General features: G+C 40.5%; 2 long non-coding RNA genes across 7 annotated transcripts in view; one reads left to right on the forward strand and one right to left on the reverse strand.

Moving 5' to 3' along the window:
* The first annotated feature begins 160 nt into the window (after positions 1-160).
* LOC145465518 (uncharacterized) lies at positions 161-16,443 on the forward strand. Of its 2 annotated transcripts, XR_014041632.1 has the most exons (5): positions 161-574; positions 2,460-2,557; positions 2,645-2,723; positions 7,203-7,348; positions 15,528-16,443. It is a non-coding gene; the product is annotated as an uncharacterized LOC145465518 (long non-coding RNA). The 2 variants fall into 2 exon arrangements; XR_014041633.1 differs by lacking the exons at positions 7,203-7,348; positions 15,528-16,443 and adding an exon at positions 2,866-3,082.
* Positions 15,429-19,643, reverse strand: part of LOC145465517 (uncharacterized) — a 21,515-nt gene continuing 17,300 nt past the window's right edge. For 2 of the 5 annotated variants that reach the window (XR_014041626.1, XR_014041628.1), the window contains one exon: positions 19,152-19,214. This is a non-coding gene — a long non-coding RNA (uncharacterized LOC145465517). Of the gene's footprint in view, positions 17,302-17,864; positions 17,962-18,687; positions 18,759-19,151; positions 19,215-19,643 lie in introns of those variants that run through there. The other 3 variants (XR_014041631.1, XR_014041630.1, XR_014041629.1) reach the window with 3 other exon arrangements.

Genomic DNA, 19,643 nt, shown 5'->3' on the forward strand with positions numbered 1-19,643 from the left:
TGTTTTTGAGCACCAGTCACTGTTGCATGACATGATTTGATTGGTCGATGAACACAAAGCTGTCTCAGACATGCTGTGTGAAACGTATTGGAATGGAATGGATTATCTCATTGGATGTACGGAATACGACAGGAAAGAGTAAAGTGAAATAGACAAATAGCCCTACGCTTTTTTTTACATAAAAGAGACAGTTACTTGGGGCTTTTCTAGTCGTGTGACAGAAGTAGAGTTGACTTTTTCTGTTTATACAGAGACTACAAAGAATTAGAGCACAGAAATGAGGCACCAGTGCGAAAATAAGATTGCAGTTTCCTTGTACTTTTTCTGAAGTGCCAACACCATGGAAAATGTTTCGAAAAAAGCGTAAAACGTGAAAATCTATTTATGATGATCATGTACTGGAGGGCGAGATGCCTCCCCGCCAGTACTATTTCCCTTGGGCAATTCGTGTTCGTTTACATGAAGATACTGTGGTCGATTTTTCAGGTAACCATGCTGTATCCTTGAACTAATGTACCTCGCTAGATATGGTGAAGTTTGTTTCGTTTTTGTGCGGACAGGGAGTTAGACAAAGGTAAAGAAAGCAAGGAAATCATGTCTGAATGCAGCAGTTACAGTGTAGAAAAACTGAGAGAAGAGCTATGATTATCTAGGGGAGCAAAGAGTTGAAGTGAAAATGTTCTTTTAGCTTCTTACAAATTGCTGCTGCAGAATTCAGGCGACTATAAACTTATCTCTTATATTCTTATCTACCCTCTATCAAAGAGTTGAATTAATCACTGAAATGGTAGGGGTAGAAGCAGCACTAAAGTTGTTTTGATGGCTTCTTTTGCTTCTGGATGGGCTTTTACAATCATGGTACTACTCATCAGAAGCATATAGTTTATGCATTGTTCATTATACACTGTTATACAGCGAGGTACGTGGGGGTGGGGTGGGAAAGAGCTCTCGAAGTAACACTGATGCTCACCATGACTTAACTGGTTGAAAATCCTTTTATTGAACTGCTTGAGGGGTTATTACAGTTGCTACTTTTCTGGAGTATCTTATTGAACAGCACTGACATTTTAATGTTAAAAGTATTTTTCATTTGGAGCATTCTTGAAAAATCTGTATAAGTACAAGTTCTTGAAGGGTGTTTGGAGACCTGAAATAGTGAATGGCAAAAATCATTATGGCATATGGTCCAAGTAGTCACGGTTTGCCTGAATTACAACTATATTACAGTCTAAAATATATACATGTAGTACTAAGTGGACAGCAGCTCGCTCTCAATAATTACATGGGTAACTCTGTGTTACCCTTACACAAGCTAACCACCGTTGAGTTGTTCAGGCTAACTGGCTAACAAGGGAATTGCGAAGCCACTTAGACTGACTGGAGTGCTATTTAATTTTCCAGTAATGCTGTTCAGGGGGCTACGGTATTGTAACCATGACGGATCATTTGTACTTAAGGCATCTGTCGGTTCAGTATCGGTCAATACTATTGGCCGATATATATAGACTGACAGTCGGTCGACATATTAGCTGATATGTAGTCGATATGTTGACTGAGAGTCGGCTGAGTGTAGGTCAACATGTTGTTCAAGTTAATAGAACGACGGTCGACTCTATCAGTTGGTATGTCGGCCAACACTAGGCCAACACCCCAACTGACATGTTGCAATCAACAGTCGCTGGTGTATCGGTCGACTGTTGGTGGTATCAGTGTATTGTTAACTGTTGTTTTGCTGAAATAGCAGCCATCTCCTCACTCACAGGAGATGCGAAAGAAGAATCTCTATCGTCTATGCTCATATGTTGATAGCGTGAGGATGCAGCTCAAACTGCTGTCATTTCGAATACATATCTAATGCAACTTGAGGTCTCAACAAGCATAGCTGAAAAAAACAGTCTTTGAGGTAGATGAATGTTGCCAGTATGTTAAGTCAAAAATGGACGAGGGCCACCGAAAGACCATCTCAAACGGCTGGAGAAGATTATTTAATATTTGAGTAGAGAAGAAAGAAGTCAGTAACAAGAGCTGACCATCGGTCTATATAATATTTGAGTAGAGAAGAGAGAAGTCAGTAACAAGAGCCGACCAAATGAGTGTAGTGTTGGCCGAGTGTCGGTGAAGTATCGGCCGAGTGCCAGTCGATATTGGTGTTGGTCGATGTCGGTCGATATGTTCGTTGAGTGTTGGTCGACATATCGGGCAATAGTATTAATCGATAGTGGGTGACAGATGCCTTGATTACACATGATCCACCATGACTACTACCACTTTTTGCAAATTGTTCACCACTAATCACTGTGTGCAATTCAATATTCACTTTTCGCTTATGTTTTTATGTTTTCCAGACGCTCAATCTTGTAAGAATGAAACATGAACTTTAGGCATGTCACTTGATGAATACTGTTACATAGGCTTTTCTTCAAAGTTTCTTAAAGAAATTTCTTTATGTTTTACTGCAGGTTACAAAGAAGAGTTGATGCAAATCTCAGACAGTTTTGTGACTTGCAGAGTACATTTCCGGAAGCCACCACTGCCACAGTCAAGTCTTTCAAACAAGGTAGCATTGAATTGCTTATTGTTTCCTAAGCAAAGCGCTTTATGATATTTGATCTTCATTTACCAAGATTTCCCATTTATTTAACAGACAAGAATCAAGTAAAGAAAGTTCTGAAGAAAGGTGTTTTGATGGACAGTGACTAGGACATTTGTATGTTCAGTTTCAGGTACATGTACATGAACTGACATATTTTTTTTTCACTTAAACCTGAACTGAATTATTTCACTTGAACACATTTTTATGCCATTTGCCTTTATATCTGTCATTAGTATTATCAACAGGGCTCTGGGTATTTTTCTTGTCGGCAGTTCACCCCATACCTGTCTTGGCCAATTAAGTCATATTACTACAAAGCAGGGTGTTCCCGTTGCATCATAACATTGTCAAAGTGGCTGTGGAACCACAAGCTGCAGGTGAGTGGTTCTGCAGTAAACTTTGACAATGTTATGGCAAAATCTATCATCAATAAGAGGACAGACACATTAAAAAAACTGATGTCAATTTGTTTTTTACAATAACAAGACCCCAAAAGCCACTTGGCTCGTACGCAGACTTTACCTTACCTTACCTTACTCTTATTGATGATAAAAATGAGCCAATCAGCGTGCGAGAGATTAGACAATTATTGTAAAAAATTGTCTTTATACACCTCTTAAGGTGGCTTGAGATAGTTTCCAGTACTTTCCAACACATAGATTTTGATGGGTCATTTTATTCCACTCTTAATCTGTTGATGTGACAATCATGGTATCAAAAAACTGCCCAATGTGATGTGTTAAACATCATTCAATAGATACATTGTATGGGCACGAGAGAGAAAAAATGAAACAGCATCAGACTAGACGAGGTCACTGAAGTGTAGTAAAATGATCAAGAGTCAATAAGGAGAAATATTTTGGTCATGGAAACTGTTTTCAGTCAGAATCACTGTGTAAGGAATCATTATAAGCAGCAACTCTTGAGGGTGTAAAGATTCATGAAATACTTGTACCTCTACTGACTAGTTTACCTAAATGGTACAAAAATGCTACCGAAGGGAAGGAGGATGTAAGGAAAGTCAATGTAGGGTTGTTCCCATACAGAACTCGGGATCGTCACAAGAAAAGTCAGGGAAAATTAATAATAGTAATAATAATAATAATAATAATAATCTTTATTGAGGAAACTTTCTCACGCACATGTGGTTTTCAAAAAGGACCTCAAAGATTGATACTAATTAATAGAACCAAAACTATGAAATTTATGAAACACTTAAGTTAAAAAATTAAAAACCTGTCTCTTAAAAATATATACATTAGCAGAATCTTGTATTATCTGGCTGAGAGAATTAAAATCATTAACAGCGTGATAGGCAGTTCTTTGTTGTCCCCAATTCGTTCTAACGTAGGGGAATGTAAGAGTCTAAATTGAAATGTTGAGGCCAGAAGCCATAACTAGATCTGACATTTTGTATTTATTTGGCCAGGGAAAGCTTATTTTTATCAGGGAAAAGTCAGGGAATTTTGAAAAGTGATGCTTTTGGCAACCATGGAAAGACAAATAAGAAATTGCTTACATCAAACCTCTTAGAAATCCTCCTCAAACATGTTACTATAAAATTCTGCATGTAACAACACTTATTTATTTGACATTCCCTCCCATCATCGCTATTGGTTCAGCTTGTTTGTATCTGTTATTTTCATTGTATGTCATAACAAGTGAAATTACATTAATTTTAGGTTGCTACTTGCTGATTACTTTCAGAGTGTTGCTACTTTCGGATTGATTTATTAAAGTTAAGGAATAATTTTTGTAAAGTTTAGTGAACATAATGTAAAATGTGCACGTACATGTAACACTATTATTCCTATTCCCCTGTACTGGAATTCCTAATAGTGCACAGCTTGTTTTTAACATCTATAGGCTGGACACTGGATAGTGCACAGCTAATGTTTCGACATCTATAAGCTTGACACTAAATAACACACAACTTGTTTACGACATCTGTAGTCTTGACACTGAATAGTGCACAGCTTTTTTTCAACATCTATAGACTTGACTCTGAATAGTGCACAGCTAATGTTTTCAACATTTATATGCTTGACACTAAATAGCACACAACTTGATTACAACATCTATAGTCTTGACACTGAATAGTGCACAGCTTGTTTTTAACATTTATAGGCCTGACACTGAATAGTGCACAGCTAATGTTTTCAACATCTATATGCTTGACACTAAATAACACACAACTTGTTTACGACATCTATAGTCTTGACACTGAATAGCCCCCGGGTTGTTTTTGGCATCTATTATCATGAAACTGAATAGTGCACAGCTTGTTTTTAACATCTATAGGCCTGACACTGAATAGTGCACAACTAATGTTTTTGACATCTATGAACTTGACAATAGATAACACACAACTTGTTTATGACATCTGCAGTCTTGACACTGAATAGCTCCCAGATTGTTTTTTGCATCTATTATCCTGAAACTGAACAGTACACAGCTTGTTACACCAAACAGAAAGATATTGCCTTTGTAATTATAACAGTCACCTAAAGCAAATAATAATAATAATAGTAATAATAATAATAATAATAATAATAATTTTTTTTTATATAATAATAATAATAATGTTTATTAGTGGCTTATAAATAATAATAATAATTTTTTTTAATAATAATAATAATGTTCATTAGTGGCTTATGAAAAATTACAACTGTAAAAATTCTTCGGACAATATATATGTCAAGGAAATACTAACTTACAAAACGAATTACAAATTACACTCATTCTTTACAACCCTTATAAATTTGTCTATTGTCATTTGTCGAAAAAATTTAAATAAGAATAGTAAAAAATACTCTACACATTTAAATAATAATAATAATAATAATAATAATAATAATAATAATAATAATAATAAACAAACATTACGTGAGGACGATAATAATAATAATAGTAATAATATGAGGTCATTCTGTTTCAGCTTACAAGTTGTATCTGTTGTTTTCATTGATTTAGACTGCAAAACAGTCGTTTTCGGACGTTTTGGGAGGACGCGAAGCGCTGTAAGCGCGATCCTCGCGTGTGAAGCGCGCGAGCCTCACACGCCCCTAGGGCATTTGAGGCGAGAAAGCGTCTCTCCCCATTCTCCCTCGCCGTTTTTACACTCGCTCCAGACCTTTCGTTTGAATACTGACCGTCGCACGCGTTCGCAAAAAATACGACTGTTATGCAGTCTATCATTGTTTCTCATAACAAGTCAAATTACATTAAATTGTGAGGTCACTACTTTTGAATGGTTATTACTTTTTGAATGTCGCTACTGTCAGCATTTGTTAACAACCACGAAATTTAATCGCTACTTTCATGGGAGGATCGTTACCTTAAGTTTAAACATGCAAATTCATTTTGTAAAGGTTTGTGACTATATGTACAATGTATAATGTACATGTTTAATAAATCTAGCACGTACAACTCAAATGTTTCTTAATCCCTTGGTTATTGCCATTTCGTCATGTTAGTCTAGTAGGTTGCTGGTATCCATTTATAATCCTGGGTGAAGTAAGTTACTGTTTGAATAAAGTGCTCTGTTCAAGCACATTAAACTCAAGGTCATTGGGAAGGCTTCTTAATCTGGGGACCATTTCACTTAGTGTTATGCCACTACACCATAAATAATCAGAGATCCATATTGGTTTTTTCTTCAAGTCGTCAGCCGGGCAAGTATGCCAGATGGGGTGTCTGGAAAACCCGAATAGCGAATAGCGAATAGTCCCGAATAGCGAATAGTACGAATAGTGCGAATAGTGGCGAACAGTCTCGAATAGTGACGAATAGTGGCAAATAGGGGTAACGAGTGGCAAATAGTGGCAAGTAGTAACAAATAGGGTACCCAGTATCTCGCAGTTAACCTCATAGCAACGTAGGATGGGATTTTCCGCTAAAAAGCACAGACGCTTATCAGGACAAAAGGTGTTTCTAAGCGTAATTTCTTCTGTTTTAACCGCTGCAAAAGCGTAAGTACGTCTTTATTAGGTTATCCTTGTGTTTTCTATTTTCTTAATGTCGGCGATGGACAGCGTACTAGCCTGAGTCCGGAGAAGAAAAGGTAATAAAGTCACTGAAATTCTGTTGCTTATTTGGATAATTGATTAACGCTGGATATTAGATCTAAAGCGGTGACTATTGACGACTATGCGTCACTATTCGCCACTTTTCGCGACTGGTCGCCACAATTCGCACTATTCGGTACTATTCGCTATTCGCGACTATTCGCTATTTGCTATTCGGGTTTTCCAGACACCCTGCCAGATGACATACTTGCCCTGGCAAAGATACAATACAAACAAGCAGGGAACAAGCTCCTCCGTGCTTAGTTTTCCCTCAATATAAATGCTGCAAGCTTGGTTTTGTGAAGTCACATTTGTGTCGTCTTTAATTTAAGACAACTAACGCTATTCCTTGCAGTTTTCGATGCATTGGTTAGTTAGTTTAAAAGAGGATCTTCCCAAACATCTTTGGAAGATCTGGATCTCAGTTTTTATGTTGTCACATTTTGGTCAACTGAAATAGATTCGTAAAATAATAATAGGCAATAATTGCTGTAATGACTGAATGCTCACAAGTATTTTTTCGTATTTTTTTCGTATTTCAGATTGGCTGCCTTTTTCAGTGAAAAAGAGTAATTAAGGCCTGGGGGAACTGGTGATGAACTCAAGATGGATTGATCATACACGGAGGATGATATGTGACAGTTATCAGCCGATAGGTTAACAAGTCTACCGCGTGTACAACTGACAGGTAAGACATCATTTACTTCTAAGACAAATGTTTGACTGTTTAGCTAAATGTAAGTGACGACACGATGTGTAAAATTACCTACAGAAAGAACGAAACTCAAGAGTGAAAAAAAAAAAACCAGATGAGTTTAGTGTTCTCGCGCAACATAAAGTTGTTTGGATGTAAGCTACATGTAACACGAAACTGTGGTCTGTTTTCTTTTTTGTTTTTTAAATTGGGGGGAGTTGCTCCGTACAATAGCGAGGTAAAATTTAACTTTTTTTCCACAAGGTGAAAAAAAAAATGTATAGGGTTTTAGAGTCGAATATACTTTTACTTTTCAAGTTTCATTGGCTCAGTGTGAGAGAAAACAAAATTATAATTTCTGTTCTGTCCTTGATCTAGTGGAAAACAGATTCATTCAAATATGCCTTAAAACATGGTTGCCAGCGAGTCGTGAATCTCCTGATTTGAAAATAGATACACCAAAATGTTTCCCGAGGAATATTGACGAAATTTGGCCAGTTAGCGTAAATGCTGTTTAAAGGTCCGGTAATACGGGCAACATTTTTCTTCAAATTGTCTCGCAACATTGTTGCATTGCAAGTTGAAATACATTGTTGCGCGTATTACCACGTTTGTGACCAACTTGTCTCGCAGCAAAATACAGTGTTGCAAGTTGAGGCAATATGTTGCGCAAAGTAGACTCTGAGTTCTACTTTCCGCAACAAATTTTAGTTTTGCTGCTCGTATTACCACTGAAGCTACAACTTGTCTCGCAACAAATTTGAATTCAACGCTCGTGATTGGCTGTCGCGAAGTGCGGCAATTAAAAAAAAAACATGGCGGACGGTGAAGGCGAGCCTGAATTCGAAGTAGACCAGTAACTCTCGGAAAGTCATAAATTTGTCCTGTACAAAGACCTCGAGGGCTATCATAGTCTTTGGGACACCTCGTTTATCCCTTCAAAACAAACAGGAAAAAAGGCAAAAGGCTTGGAAGAACTGTCGCAAAAATACAACTTTTCGCCTACCTACCTGAAATGACACTGAGCTTCATACTGAGAGAACTTCGCTGGCACAGAAACTTAAGAAGAAAACGACGGCCAGAAGTCGAAGTGCAACTTCGTTGAAATGCTAAATTATGTTAAAAAAGGCGCCATCTTTATTTACACACGATTAAGCAATTATACCTGTGGAATTCTGCAGACTTGCAACACTGTATTTTGCTGCGAGACAAGTTGGTCACAAACGTGGTAATACGCGCAACAATGTGTTTCAACTTGTAATGCAACAATGTTGCGAGACAAGTTGAAGGAAAATGTTGCCCGTGTTACCGGACCTTAAGTACGAGGAGACTGAAGTCATTTAGGGCACCCCTGAACCCCCACAGCTCCTCGATCGCCTCCAAGTTAAAATTTCGTCAAAACAAAGCATCGTTATTTCTTCGTAGTAATGAAAGGACAAATCATTATAAAACACCACCAATTTTGCAAACTTCCCATGGACTTAAACTTCAAGATAATGGCATAGGCTTATTAGAGCCCTGGACGTCTTTTCTTGCGATTTATTCTCAGGATCACAGTCGCCCACTGTCTCTCGGAACCTGGAATTATGTCATTGGTTCTTAAAATAACAACAAGTCATAACAATGCCGCTAGCCGTAAAAAGATTAATAGAGGTTGTGTTTACCGCGGACAAATGAAAAGCAATCGAGGTTTCAGAAAGGTAATGTCTTACTGGAGTTTCTCAAGCTTGGTCTCATAGGTCATGTGTGTAACGCTAGTTTTAGCTCTTTTCCCTCAATTGCGATACTCGATTTAGTTGTATAGAAGTGTTTCGTAAACGTTCCTGATTATTTCTTCACTTTCTGGTCGCATTGATAGGCAATATTTCTGTAACTGGATGCTGAGAAATTGTTTTCTCTTATTTCAGGCAGGACGCGTTTCAGTCAAGAAGAACAGTTAAGGCCCGAGTGAACTGTTAATGATCTCACTTTGGATTCGCTCATACACCACGTCTGTCTTAAACTTACCAGTCGATACGTTAAGATATCGCTTACTTCCGAGATATATATGTTTTTTTTAATTGTAATGTGCAGTAAAAAGTAAACACTTCAGAGGAATTGAATTTGAAAATAATACTTTCCTACCGTATTAAAGGCCATATGAGGTTATAAGAACAAACCAGAAATGACGGATGGATAGAAATGGGAGAGATTTAAGATTCTGTAGATACGCCAGTCCTGATTCCACGTTTTTGACGTAACTCTTTATTAGTACTTAAAGACGTATCAAAAATCTCGTTATAAATGTGTTAAATATTCAATTGAAATTTAATCAGTGCTTTTTCCTGCAACAGGTAATAGTTATGATGTAAGCTTAGGAAGACATCGTCTGTTTACATGGGGAAGGCTGTTTGTCCAGTTGAAAATAATAGGGGTCCATTTTAGCCTGGATAAAATTATTGTCGAATATACTTTTGCTGTCCCAGTTCAATTGTGAAAGAAAATAGGAAATACAGTTTTCGAAGTCAGTCAAATTGTTTATTTCGATAAAAATTATGATAATTTTATCAAATGTAATTCTGTATTGTTTAATTTACATCTTTCTGTAGTTGTTGACGCACAGCTCGGTTAGCTATGCAGTAATTTGTCGAATAGAAGTTTATAAATCTATTTAATGTCGTTGTTCCTAGCGAAAGTAAGTTAACCGTGGCGACTTGCGATTGAACCAGAGCTATTACTCAAATACAAACAACTCGTGATGGCGTTAATGGGGGAACACTGCCTTGCGTTTGGTTAGCCCATGCGACTTCCGGCGATAGCGTGACAAAACAACCTCACTTATCTCCCCAGCACTACGAGCTGAATGACAGACAGCACGTGCTGGATCGGACAAGAGTATCGGTTAGCAAGCGATGTTCAAAGGCGATGAAAAAACAACAAGCTTGGGGGAAGTCGCTGCGCAGACTTAACCGCACCACACAGGAGTGACCCCTTGTTTATTATGCAGGAAGACATGACCAACCTCGTCTCCAAAGGGAGGGAGGGAGGGAAAATTAAACGATAGATTTACAATAAGTAATAGCTACGTTGCTTAGACGAACTCAGAATGGACTCCGAACAGTTTTCCGAGCTTTTATACGGAGACGTTCGTCTGCTTGTAAGCCAGTAGAAAAGGCTGTACTACCGAACAGCTTACCCTAACACGTGTAACATCTTAAACATGAATAGTGCTTTAATGCTTTGCACCAATGCTATGGTACGTTATAACGTTCAGAAGATAACAAAGCTACAATGTTTTAGGTTTAGCTACAATAACGCTTACAGTTTGTTGACCTTTGGAATATAACTGCTCAATAGCTCTATAGAAAGTGATGCCGCCATGAACGGCTCATTCAGAACGTACGTCACGCTCCATTAACTATATTTTACTGGCGTGACAGTAAAATCTCATTTAATGTCGTTGTTCCTAGCGAAAGTAAGTTAACCGTGGCGACTTGCGATTGAACCAGAGCTATTACTCAAATACAAACAACTCGTGATGGCGTTAATGGGGGAACACTGCCTTGCGTTTGGTTAGCCCATGCGACTTCCGGCGATAGCGTGACAAAACAACCTCACTTATCTCCCCAGCACTACGAGCTGAATGACAGACAGCACGTGCTGGATCGGACAAGAGTATCGGTTAGCAAGCGATGTTCAAAGGCGATGAAAAAACAACAAGCTTGGGGGAAGTCGCTGCGCAGACTTAACCGCCACTGATGCATGCAAGGCAATGCATCCCCCCAAGCCATGGAAGCCGGTGAGAAGCTAGTTCGGCGAGAAACGTTCAACAATGTTAGCCATCCTGGGAGCTACTGACTCTAATGTAGATTGAGGAGTTCTTATATAAAGCTGGTAACAGTCTGAGGACCAGCGACCCACGACTTTAATAAGCCAGTCTGGCAAGCCGGCAGCAGCGGCAACCGACGCAGCACCTATTCGGAAGCTATGGCCCTTGAGACTCTGGTAAGGAAGACCTGCGACCCTCGAACTGTCCCGTAGAAGGTGCGAAACCGCTCCCCGAGTAAGCAAATTACCTGACTGGAAGTAAAATAAGGGACCTTGTTGCGGCCGTGCTAAGAGAAAGTACTCTCGCATAGCCGAGACCGCGCAAAGGGTGGACGAAGTGCGAGCGATGGTGAGAGATTGCCCTCGCCTGTAAACATCTGTTTTTGAAGATTTTAGCTGCACCGTCATGCGCTGCGGGCATGCCAGGGTTGGATGAAAGGCTATACAATCAGTAGAAAGATCAAAAAGCGGTCTAAATTTGCGAACACTGTTGTAGGTAAATTCACTGCATCGCAGGAAGGCGAAAAAGGCTAAATTGAAAGCGGCCCAGATCATGGAGAAATCCCAGGGGCTAAGCCATGATTGCAGAACAGGACGGATTGCCGAGAGAACCTGAGGGGTAACCGGTTGACGGCGAATACGCTGTTCGCCTTGGTAGCGGAGAATACCGCGTAAAACCTTGTGGAGAAGAAGCTTGCCCTTCAGAGGGTCACTGTACCCAGCAGTGATATGGAGGTTGCGAACAGCTGCTAAATAGAGTTTAATTGTGCTATGACGCACCGTTCTAGCGAGATAGGAGGCAAAATAAATAAGAGTACCCTCGGAGGCGGGTAGGACATCCCCGTCTGGACCTAGGAGACGATTCATCAGGCAGAATTGTAAAAAGCGTTTTTCCCCACAGCTGTAGGCTCGATTTGTGTTCTTGGAAAGACCCCAAGAAGCGTAGGTGAGCACTTCCTCTCTCAAAGGGTCATTAGTGAAGGCGGGATGGTACAAGGAATCTGGTCGGCATCGGGTGCGAGGGCCCAGAAACGCTGCATCTGAAAGCGGGAGAGGGCATCAGCAATCTCATTTGAAACCCCAGGGACATGACGGGCCCGTACAAGAAAATTATGTTCCATGGATAGGAGAACAAGCTTTCTGACCAGTTCCATGATAAGGGGAGCTTTTGAATGCCCCGAATTTATGATAGATACCACTGATTCATTATCACACCAAAACTGCAGACGTTTTCCCTTGAAAAGTGGGTGCCATATAGCGCAGGCAACAACGATGGGGAAGAGTTCTTGCCACTCAATGCTTATACCCCGCTCTCGGTTCAAAAGCATAAGGGGAGGCCAGTGCCCTTGGAACCACTTTCCCTGAAAATAACCGCCGAACCCCACGGAGCCCGCTGCGTCAGTGTAGAGCTCTAGGTCTGGAGTAGGGGTAGTGGTGGACTCAAGAAAAAGGGAGCGCCCGTTCCATTTGGAGAGGAAAACTTTCCACATATCGAGGTCCCTAAAGAACTCCCTGTTAAGCCTGATGTGATGAAAACGACTAGGGACACCCTTAGTTAAATTAATGGCGCGTTGAAGGAAAGTCCTGCCGGGGACTACCACTTTACATGCAAACTGGAGAGTACCAATGAGTGATTGTAACTCAACCAGGCGCACGGAGCGGCGTTTCTTAAAGGATGTCAGCAAGTCATAAGTCCTGGAAAGTTTGTCCTGGGGTAAGCGGGCCTCCATGCGAATGCTATCTAAAACGATCCCCATAAATTCTATTTCTTGGGAGGGGCCTATGGTCTTGGACGCTACTACCGGGGCCCTAAGTGACATGAATACCCGTAAAAGAGTGCTGAAGCTAGTAAGACAAGCTAATCTAGAACTTTCAGCGATGAAGAAGTCGTCCAGGATGTGAATGACCCGCTGGAGACCATAGTTATGTTTTAGGATCCACTCGAGCCCATCGGAGAGCTGATTAAAAATGAACGGGGCACTGCGAAGCCCGAAGGGTAAGTACATGTCCACATAGTATTGAGATTTCCACAAAATACCCAGTAAGTTCCAGTCTTCGGGGTGGATTGGTATAAGGCGAAAGGCTGATTTAAGATCAGTCTTAGCCATAAAGGCTCCCTTTCCCAGGGACTGGAGGATATGAATTGCATCGTCTACCCGAACATAGCTCAGGGAATAGGGATCCTTGGCAATGTGGTCATTTATACTATTTCCGTGTGGGTAGGAGAGGTGATAGATAGTTCGCCAGTCATTTGAGTGTTTTTTAGGAATAACTCCCACTGGATGACACTGGAAATTTGCTAAGGGAGGGGCAGGATAGGGACCGGCTACCCGTCCTAAGTTCACTTCCTTTTGCAGGTTGGCAGAAACTACATCAGGGTGCTGCGTCGCAGATATAAGGTTGGGGGAAATCCGGGCTGAACGCGGCCCACAATAACCAATACGAGCGCCTTCTTTAAGCGTACTTAGCAAATTAAAGACAAAATTACGATCTGGGTGATCGGTTAATTCTAAATCTAAGCGATAAATGTCAATAGGTGAGGATACTAATGGCTTCTGATGACGCCTTTGCTGCTCCACTTTACTTCTTGCTTCGCTCACTGGGTCTGGGGACTCCCGCGTTCCGGGCTTGGCCACTGGATTGTTGCTGAGGGCAGTCTTGGACGGTGTGGCCGTTTGAGTAGCAGCGGCGGCACACGTGCGGGTAGCTGCAGTTTCGGCGCCGGCACCCAGAGGACTTGTTGAAGTCAAAGCACACCGTCTGGGAACGACGCTGTTTTCTGTAGGGGTCAGCGGAAGGACACACATCTTCAGCGTGATAGGGACTCGAGCAGATACCGCAATGGGGCTTAGCTAGGCCCGAGAAGGTCACCGTCCATAACTCCAGGTCTACTTTGTCCCACTGAAGGGACAAATTGGAAGAGGCACGGCGACGAAATTGCTGGTCGTAGGAAAGCCAAGCAAGACCCTTGAATTTAGTTACCGCGCGACTAATTATCTGCTGGTACTTAATCAGCTCAAGGGCCCGTCTTGGATAGGCAGTTACAATGACCAACATGTACACCATGTAGGCCTCCAGCCACTTCTGAAAAGAGTCTATAACGGGTTTTCTTTTCCTAACCATGGTGACCGGGGAACCCAGGGGACCTGAGGACGAGTCGTCTAAGCGGAGCTGAATTTCAGGGGCCTGGGACTGATACAAGTTGTCAGGTAAGAGTAAGGCAAGATCAACGTACTCACCCCGGAGTATTTTGTCCTCCATATTACGGTCCACTGGCCTCGACAGACCCAAAGGAGACGCCATACCCGAAGCTGCGAGAGTTTGGCTGGAGGGCGTTGGGCTGAAGGCGCTGTTTGTACGAACGGCGTCCAGAGCGCTGTGTACGGACCGGGATACAATGTCCTCAATGGCAGAACGCTGCGCTGGACTGAGGGCGTCTCTTTGATCAGTAGAGTGATTAGTATGGAAGAGATCTTCCTCTGTATCTGACTGCAGCATGTCCTCAATAGAAGACAACGAGGCGCGGTCGGAGAGGGCGCTGTCCTCCGGAATGCTGAGACGCCGGCCTTGAGTGGCGTCGATTTCACTGGCTGTAGTGGACGGCTGTTGTGTGGATGTTTTGTTCGCCGTATGACGAGTGCGTTGAGGCCGACCAGGTCTTCGTTTAGATTGACTGGCCTTTCCCGTCGATGCTCGCTTGAGCCGGGCGAGGAGTTGCACTTTGGAGCCTGTTATGGGCAAATTCAGCGATTGAAGACGAAGTTTGAGGACCTCGCTGGATAGCTTCGATAGGTCCTCACTTCTGGTAGCGACCCGAGCAGTATTCGACGAGCGGCGAGAGCGAGCCATGGAAGGTTTACAAAAATTAAACGATAGATTTACAATAAGTAATAGCTACGTTGCTTAGACGAACTCAGAATGGACTCCGAACAGTTTTCCGAGCTTTTATACGGAGACGTTCGTCTGCTTGTAAGCCAGTAGAAAAGGCTGTACTACCGAACAGCTTACCCTAACACGTGTAACATCTTAAACATGAATAGTGCTTTAATGCTTTGCACCAATGCTATGGTACGTTATAACGTTCAGAAGATAACAAAGCTACAATGTTTTAGGTTTAGCTACAATAACGCTTACAGTTTGTTGACCTTTGGAATATAACTGCTCAATAGCTCTATAGAAAGTGATGCCGCCATGAACGGCTCATTCAGAACGTACGTCACGCTCCATTAACTATATTTTACTGGCGTGACAGTAAAATCTCATTTAGTGTCAGTTGAAGAGTGCCGTTTAAAACTGCTGAAAATCTATCTTTGTAGTTGTCGAAGGAAAACAATAGCATTATGTTTTTGTTTTATTTTTCTGTTAGGTTTCATAAAATCATTCCTATCTAGTTCTAAAACTGTACGTAAAGGCAGAGTAAAGCTTTACTGGATATTGTTAATATTACAGTAACACAACAAGGTCGTCGTTATCAGAGGAACATAACTCGAGGCTCGTTAACAGGTAAAGAAGGGTTTCATTTGAGATGTCGAGATAACTCAACTCCAACGCTCGTCAACAGGTAAAGAAGGGTTTCATTTGAGATGTCGAGATAACTCAACTCCAACGCTCGTCAACAGGTAAAGAAGGGTTTCATTTGAGATGTCGAGATAACTCAACTCCAAGGCTCGTTAACAGGTAAAGAAGGGTTTCATTTGAGATGTCGAGATAACTCAACTCCAACGCTCGTCAACAGGTAAAGAAGGGTTTCATTTGAGATGTCGAGATAACTCAACTCCAACGCTCGTCAACAGGTAAAGAAGGGTTTCATTTGAGATGTCGAGATAACTCAACTCCAAGGCTCGTCAACAGGTAAAGAAGGGTTTCATTTGAGATGTCGAGATAACTCAACTCCAACGCTCGTCAACAGGTAAAGAAGGGTTTCATTTGAGATGTCGAGATAACTCAACTCCAAGGCTCGTCAACAGGTAAAGAAGGGTTTCATTTGAGATGTCGAGATAACTCAACTCCAACGCTCGTCAACAGGTAAAGAAGGGTTTCATTTGAGATGTCGAGATAACTCAACTCCAAGGCTCGTCAACAGGTAAAGTAGGGTTTCATTTGAGATTATAACGGCGGAAATCTGACGAAGAGCTACGGAGTTAGTTTTATGTAACTCTGATAACGAGTGCACTGTTGTTTATTGCACGCGAAAGGTATGTACACTGAAAATGTTTCAATAATTTTTATTGATTTTGTTTGTTGTAATATCGCAAAATAAAGTTCTTTTATAATTTTACAAAACTTGTTGAGTTTACTGAAAACTATACTCGTAAGACTCTTTTGCAGATGCCTTACAAATGGCGAGCCACGGAAAAGAAAATTTTCAATCTTGGAAGGACGGCAAAAATTAATGTGGAACACCGCCACCTCCTCGCCACCACCACTAACCTTTATAGCAAGAGTTTACTGCTCTCATCCTTTGTGGTACAGTACCCTCTAATACGCATGTGTATTTGGTGAGTATGTCTTATCAGTAAGAAGTCAGATGTACTGTTAGTAGTAAGTAACTGTAAGTTAGCTGAAACTAAGTTACTTGTCCTTTACATACATCCGATGTATGTCGTGACTGCAAGTAACTTAGCTTTACGGCTACTTGCAGTTACAACTTACTGCTTACAGTACATCCACTTCTTACTAGTAAGACATGCACACGCAATACGCATGCGTATTAGACGGGACTGCACCACAAGGATGAGAGCTGCAAACTTTTGCTATAAAGTATAAAAGAAATGCTAGTTAGTGGTGGTGGCGGGGAGGTGGCGGTGTTCCACATCAGTTTTTGCTGTCCTTCCAAGGTTGAAAATTTTTCTTTGACCACTTCTTAAAACTGGTCATTTTCATGGGATCTGAAAGAGAGAGCGCGCCAGTTAACTTCCTACATACAAACGTTTCCCGCCAAAAGACTTAGAAAAAATTTTACTCAAGAGAATGATACCAAGCACGCATGCGTAAGTGCAGAGTTATACCACAAGGATGAGAACTCAAAAGTCTTGCTCTACAGTATAAAACTTAATTGATGTTGCACATCAATTTTTGCTTTCCTTCCAAGATTGACTTTTATCTTTGGCCTTTGTCCAAATCGGGCATTTCTAAGGCATCTGAAAAAGAAGACAATACGAAATTTCAACCTACAAATATTTCTCCCCAAAGCACTTATTCAAAAATATTATTCCAAAAGCTCACAATTGTAACAACTTAGACTTGTACAATACGTTCGAATCGTGCAAAGATAATTTAGCGGAAATAAGCAAACATAGCGCGAGTAATAAGAAGCATTTCTGTTTTGCTTAAGCCAGCACGATTCAAAACCGATCGTAGCGAAATTTGCTTGCATCTCTGTTGACGTTTTGCACTGAAAATATTTACGCTCAAATTTACCATGAAAGGCTTCGGGCAGTTAATATCTGTCTATTCTGTAATTAAACGTCCGTTAATCCTTGTCCATATTTAGTAAGTAGGTAAGTAAGGAATGAATGCTTGTCGATATTTACTGATCTGAATGAATCTCATGATAAAAAAGCAAGTAGTTGCGTAGTTTACCCTTGCGAAAGAATGAAGTCAAACTTTCTCTTGACACAGAAACTTGACTTAATTACAAGTGCTGAAATGAACGCAGTAAGATTACTTAATCCACAGTAAACATGTAAACAATGCGACTTACCTGAGTTTGTCCATCGCGTTTACAGAAAAATCCATCAATGTGCATGATGTTTTCGGAAGCCATCTTCTCAAACTTTAAAGCTGCTCGCTGTTGATCCCTAAACGCAAAAAAAAGGAAACAACTGTCAACTTTCCGTTCAAATTGAAATAAAAGGGCAAGAATCCACGCAAATAAGATACAAATTGTGCCGTTCGCTGTTTACGGTAAACACCTCTATTAGTTCTTTTTTTTGCACAACAGCAATTAAACTGACTGCATTAAACATTTCCAAAACGCAAATAACCAATTCCACCCTTACCTCTGCTACAACCATCTTTCAGAATAAAAATCGTTTAATTTTCCATTGAAAATAATGACACGTTCCGACTTTAACAAACTCCAAAGCTGAGGTCAAAATTTAACGTATCAATGAACGATCGCGAGATAAAATTTCTTCCAAAAAATTAATCACTACAAAAGTAGCAAATGTGTTAGTTGCTTGCGTGGCTGCAGCTGACCACAGTGCGCGCCGTTGAACCTGGTATGCATTGACAGTTAATTTTCATCCAGATTAGCGTTAAAGACCAGTGGCGCTGTGGTTTGGTGCGCTATTCTCTACATCAAGGGAGGAAATAACGGAGTCGCAAGTTCGAGTCACGGACTTGGCGGATATAAGATATGTTTTTTCCTTTTACACACTGAAATAAATTGACCAAACCTTGCCTATATGAACATTTTTTTAAAATTTATTTATACTGTGGAATCCAACCGCTTACGTCGAAGGAAAAAGGGCAAAAAAATTATTCTGGCAATATATACTTGATGTTTAACCAAAACGACCTACCTTAAACGCCAACATGGCTTCAACTGGCTCATGTTCCTGTTGTCCGACACTCTCTTCTCTACAATATATGGCTGGGAAATATGGATGCGGGAGAAATAATGAGCGCAAACGGAGAAAGTACTTTCAATAGGATAGCGCCTATTTGTGTTTCTATGATAACGCTACGATCCTGAAATTTCTTTGGGGGGAATGGTCAACAATGAAGATTGTTTCTGTTTCTTAAATGTAAAAACTAGGCGAAGCGTGGAAGTTTGTTTCAGGCCGGTAAACATTGGTAAGAGCGCGTTAAAACTGCTTATATATGGTTACGATCTAAAACAGAGCATTTAAATTGGCAAATTAAAAAGCAATTGAAAACAACAATGACCAAATTGAGTACCGACAATAATTAAAACCAAACCAAATACGGATGAAGGAACACATGTACGTATAGCCGACCTGTTTTTAGTCATTCTACGGTTTACCTGCATTGAGGTGAAAAGACAGACTGTCACGCTCAACATCATCGGTCACCTTGATTCTTAAACCTGTGGAAGGTAACAAAATCATTTAAACAGATCGTTAATTTTCATTTAACCTGGCGGAGCAGCACTTGCGCTGGCTTAATACATGTATCAAATTGAATTATGCAGACAGTCCAAGTTCATAACAGGGCAAGTTTCTAGTTCGAACGGTTTTTATACAGTGCTGGAAATAATTTTTCTTCTTTAACAGGACATGTGTCTTTTCAAATCTTCATTTTGGTCGGACATCTCATCAATTTGACCGGACATTAATTTGCATAATTGATTAGCATAATTAATCAGCATAATAAAATTTATTAGCATACTGTAAAGATTTTCAATATAAATCCTTCAAAACTAAATTTAAATTTGATTTATTTATCATTTATGATTAACTAGATGACTAATAAAGTACTCTTCAGAAATCACCCTATTATGCGTTACGTGCATTGT

The sequence above is a fragment of the Orbicella franksi genome, chromosome 13, assembly GCF_964199315.1.
Source record: "Orbicella franksi chromosome 13, jaOrbFran1.1, whole genome shotgun sequence".
In the NCBI taxonomy this organism is placed as follows: domain Eukaryota; kingdom Metazoa; phylum Cnidaria; class Anthozoa; order Scleractinia; family Merulinidae; genus Orbicella; species Orbicella franksi.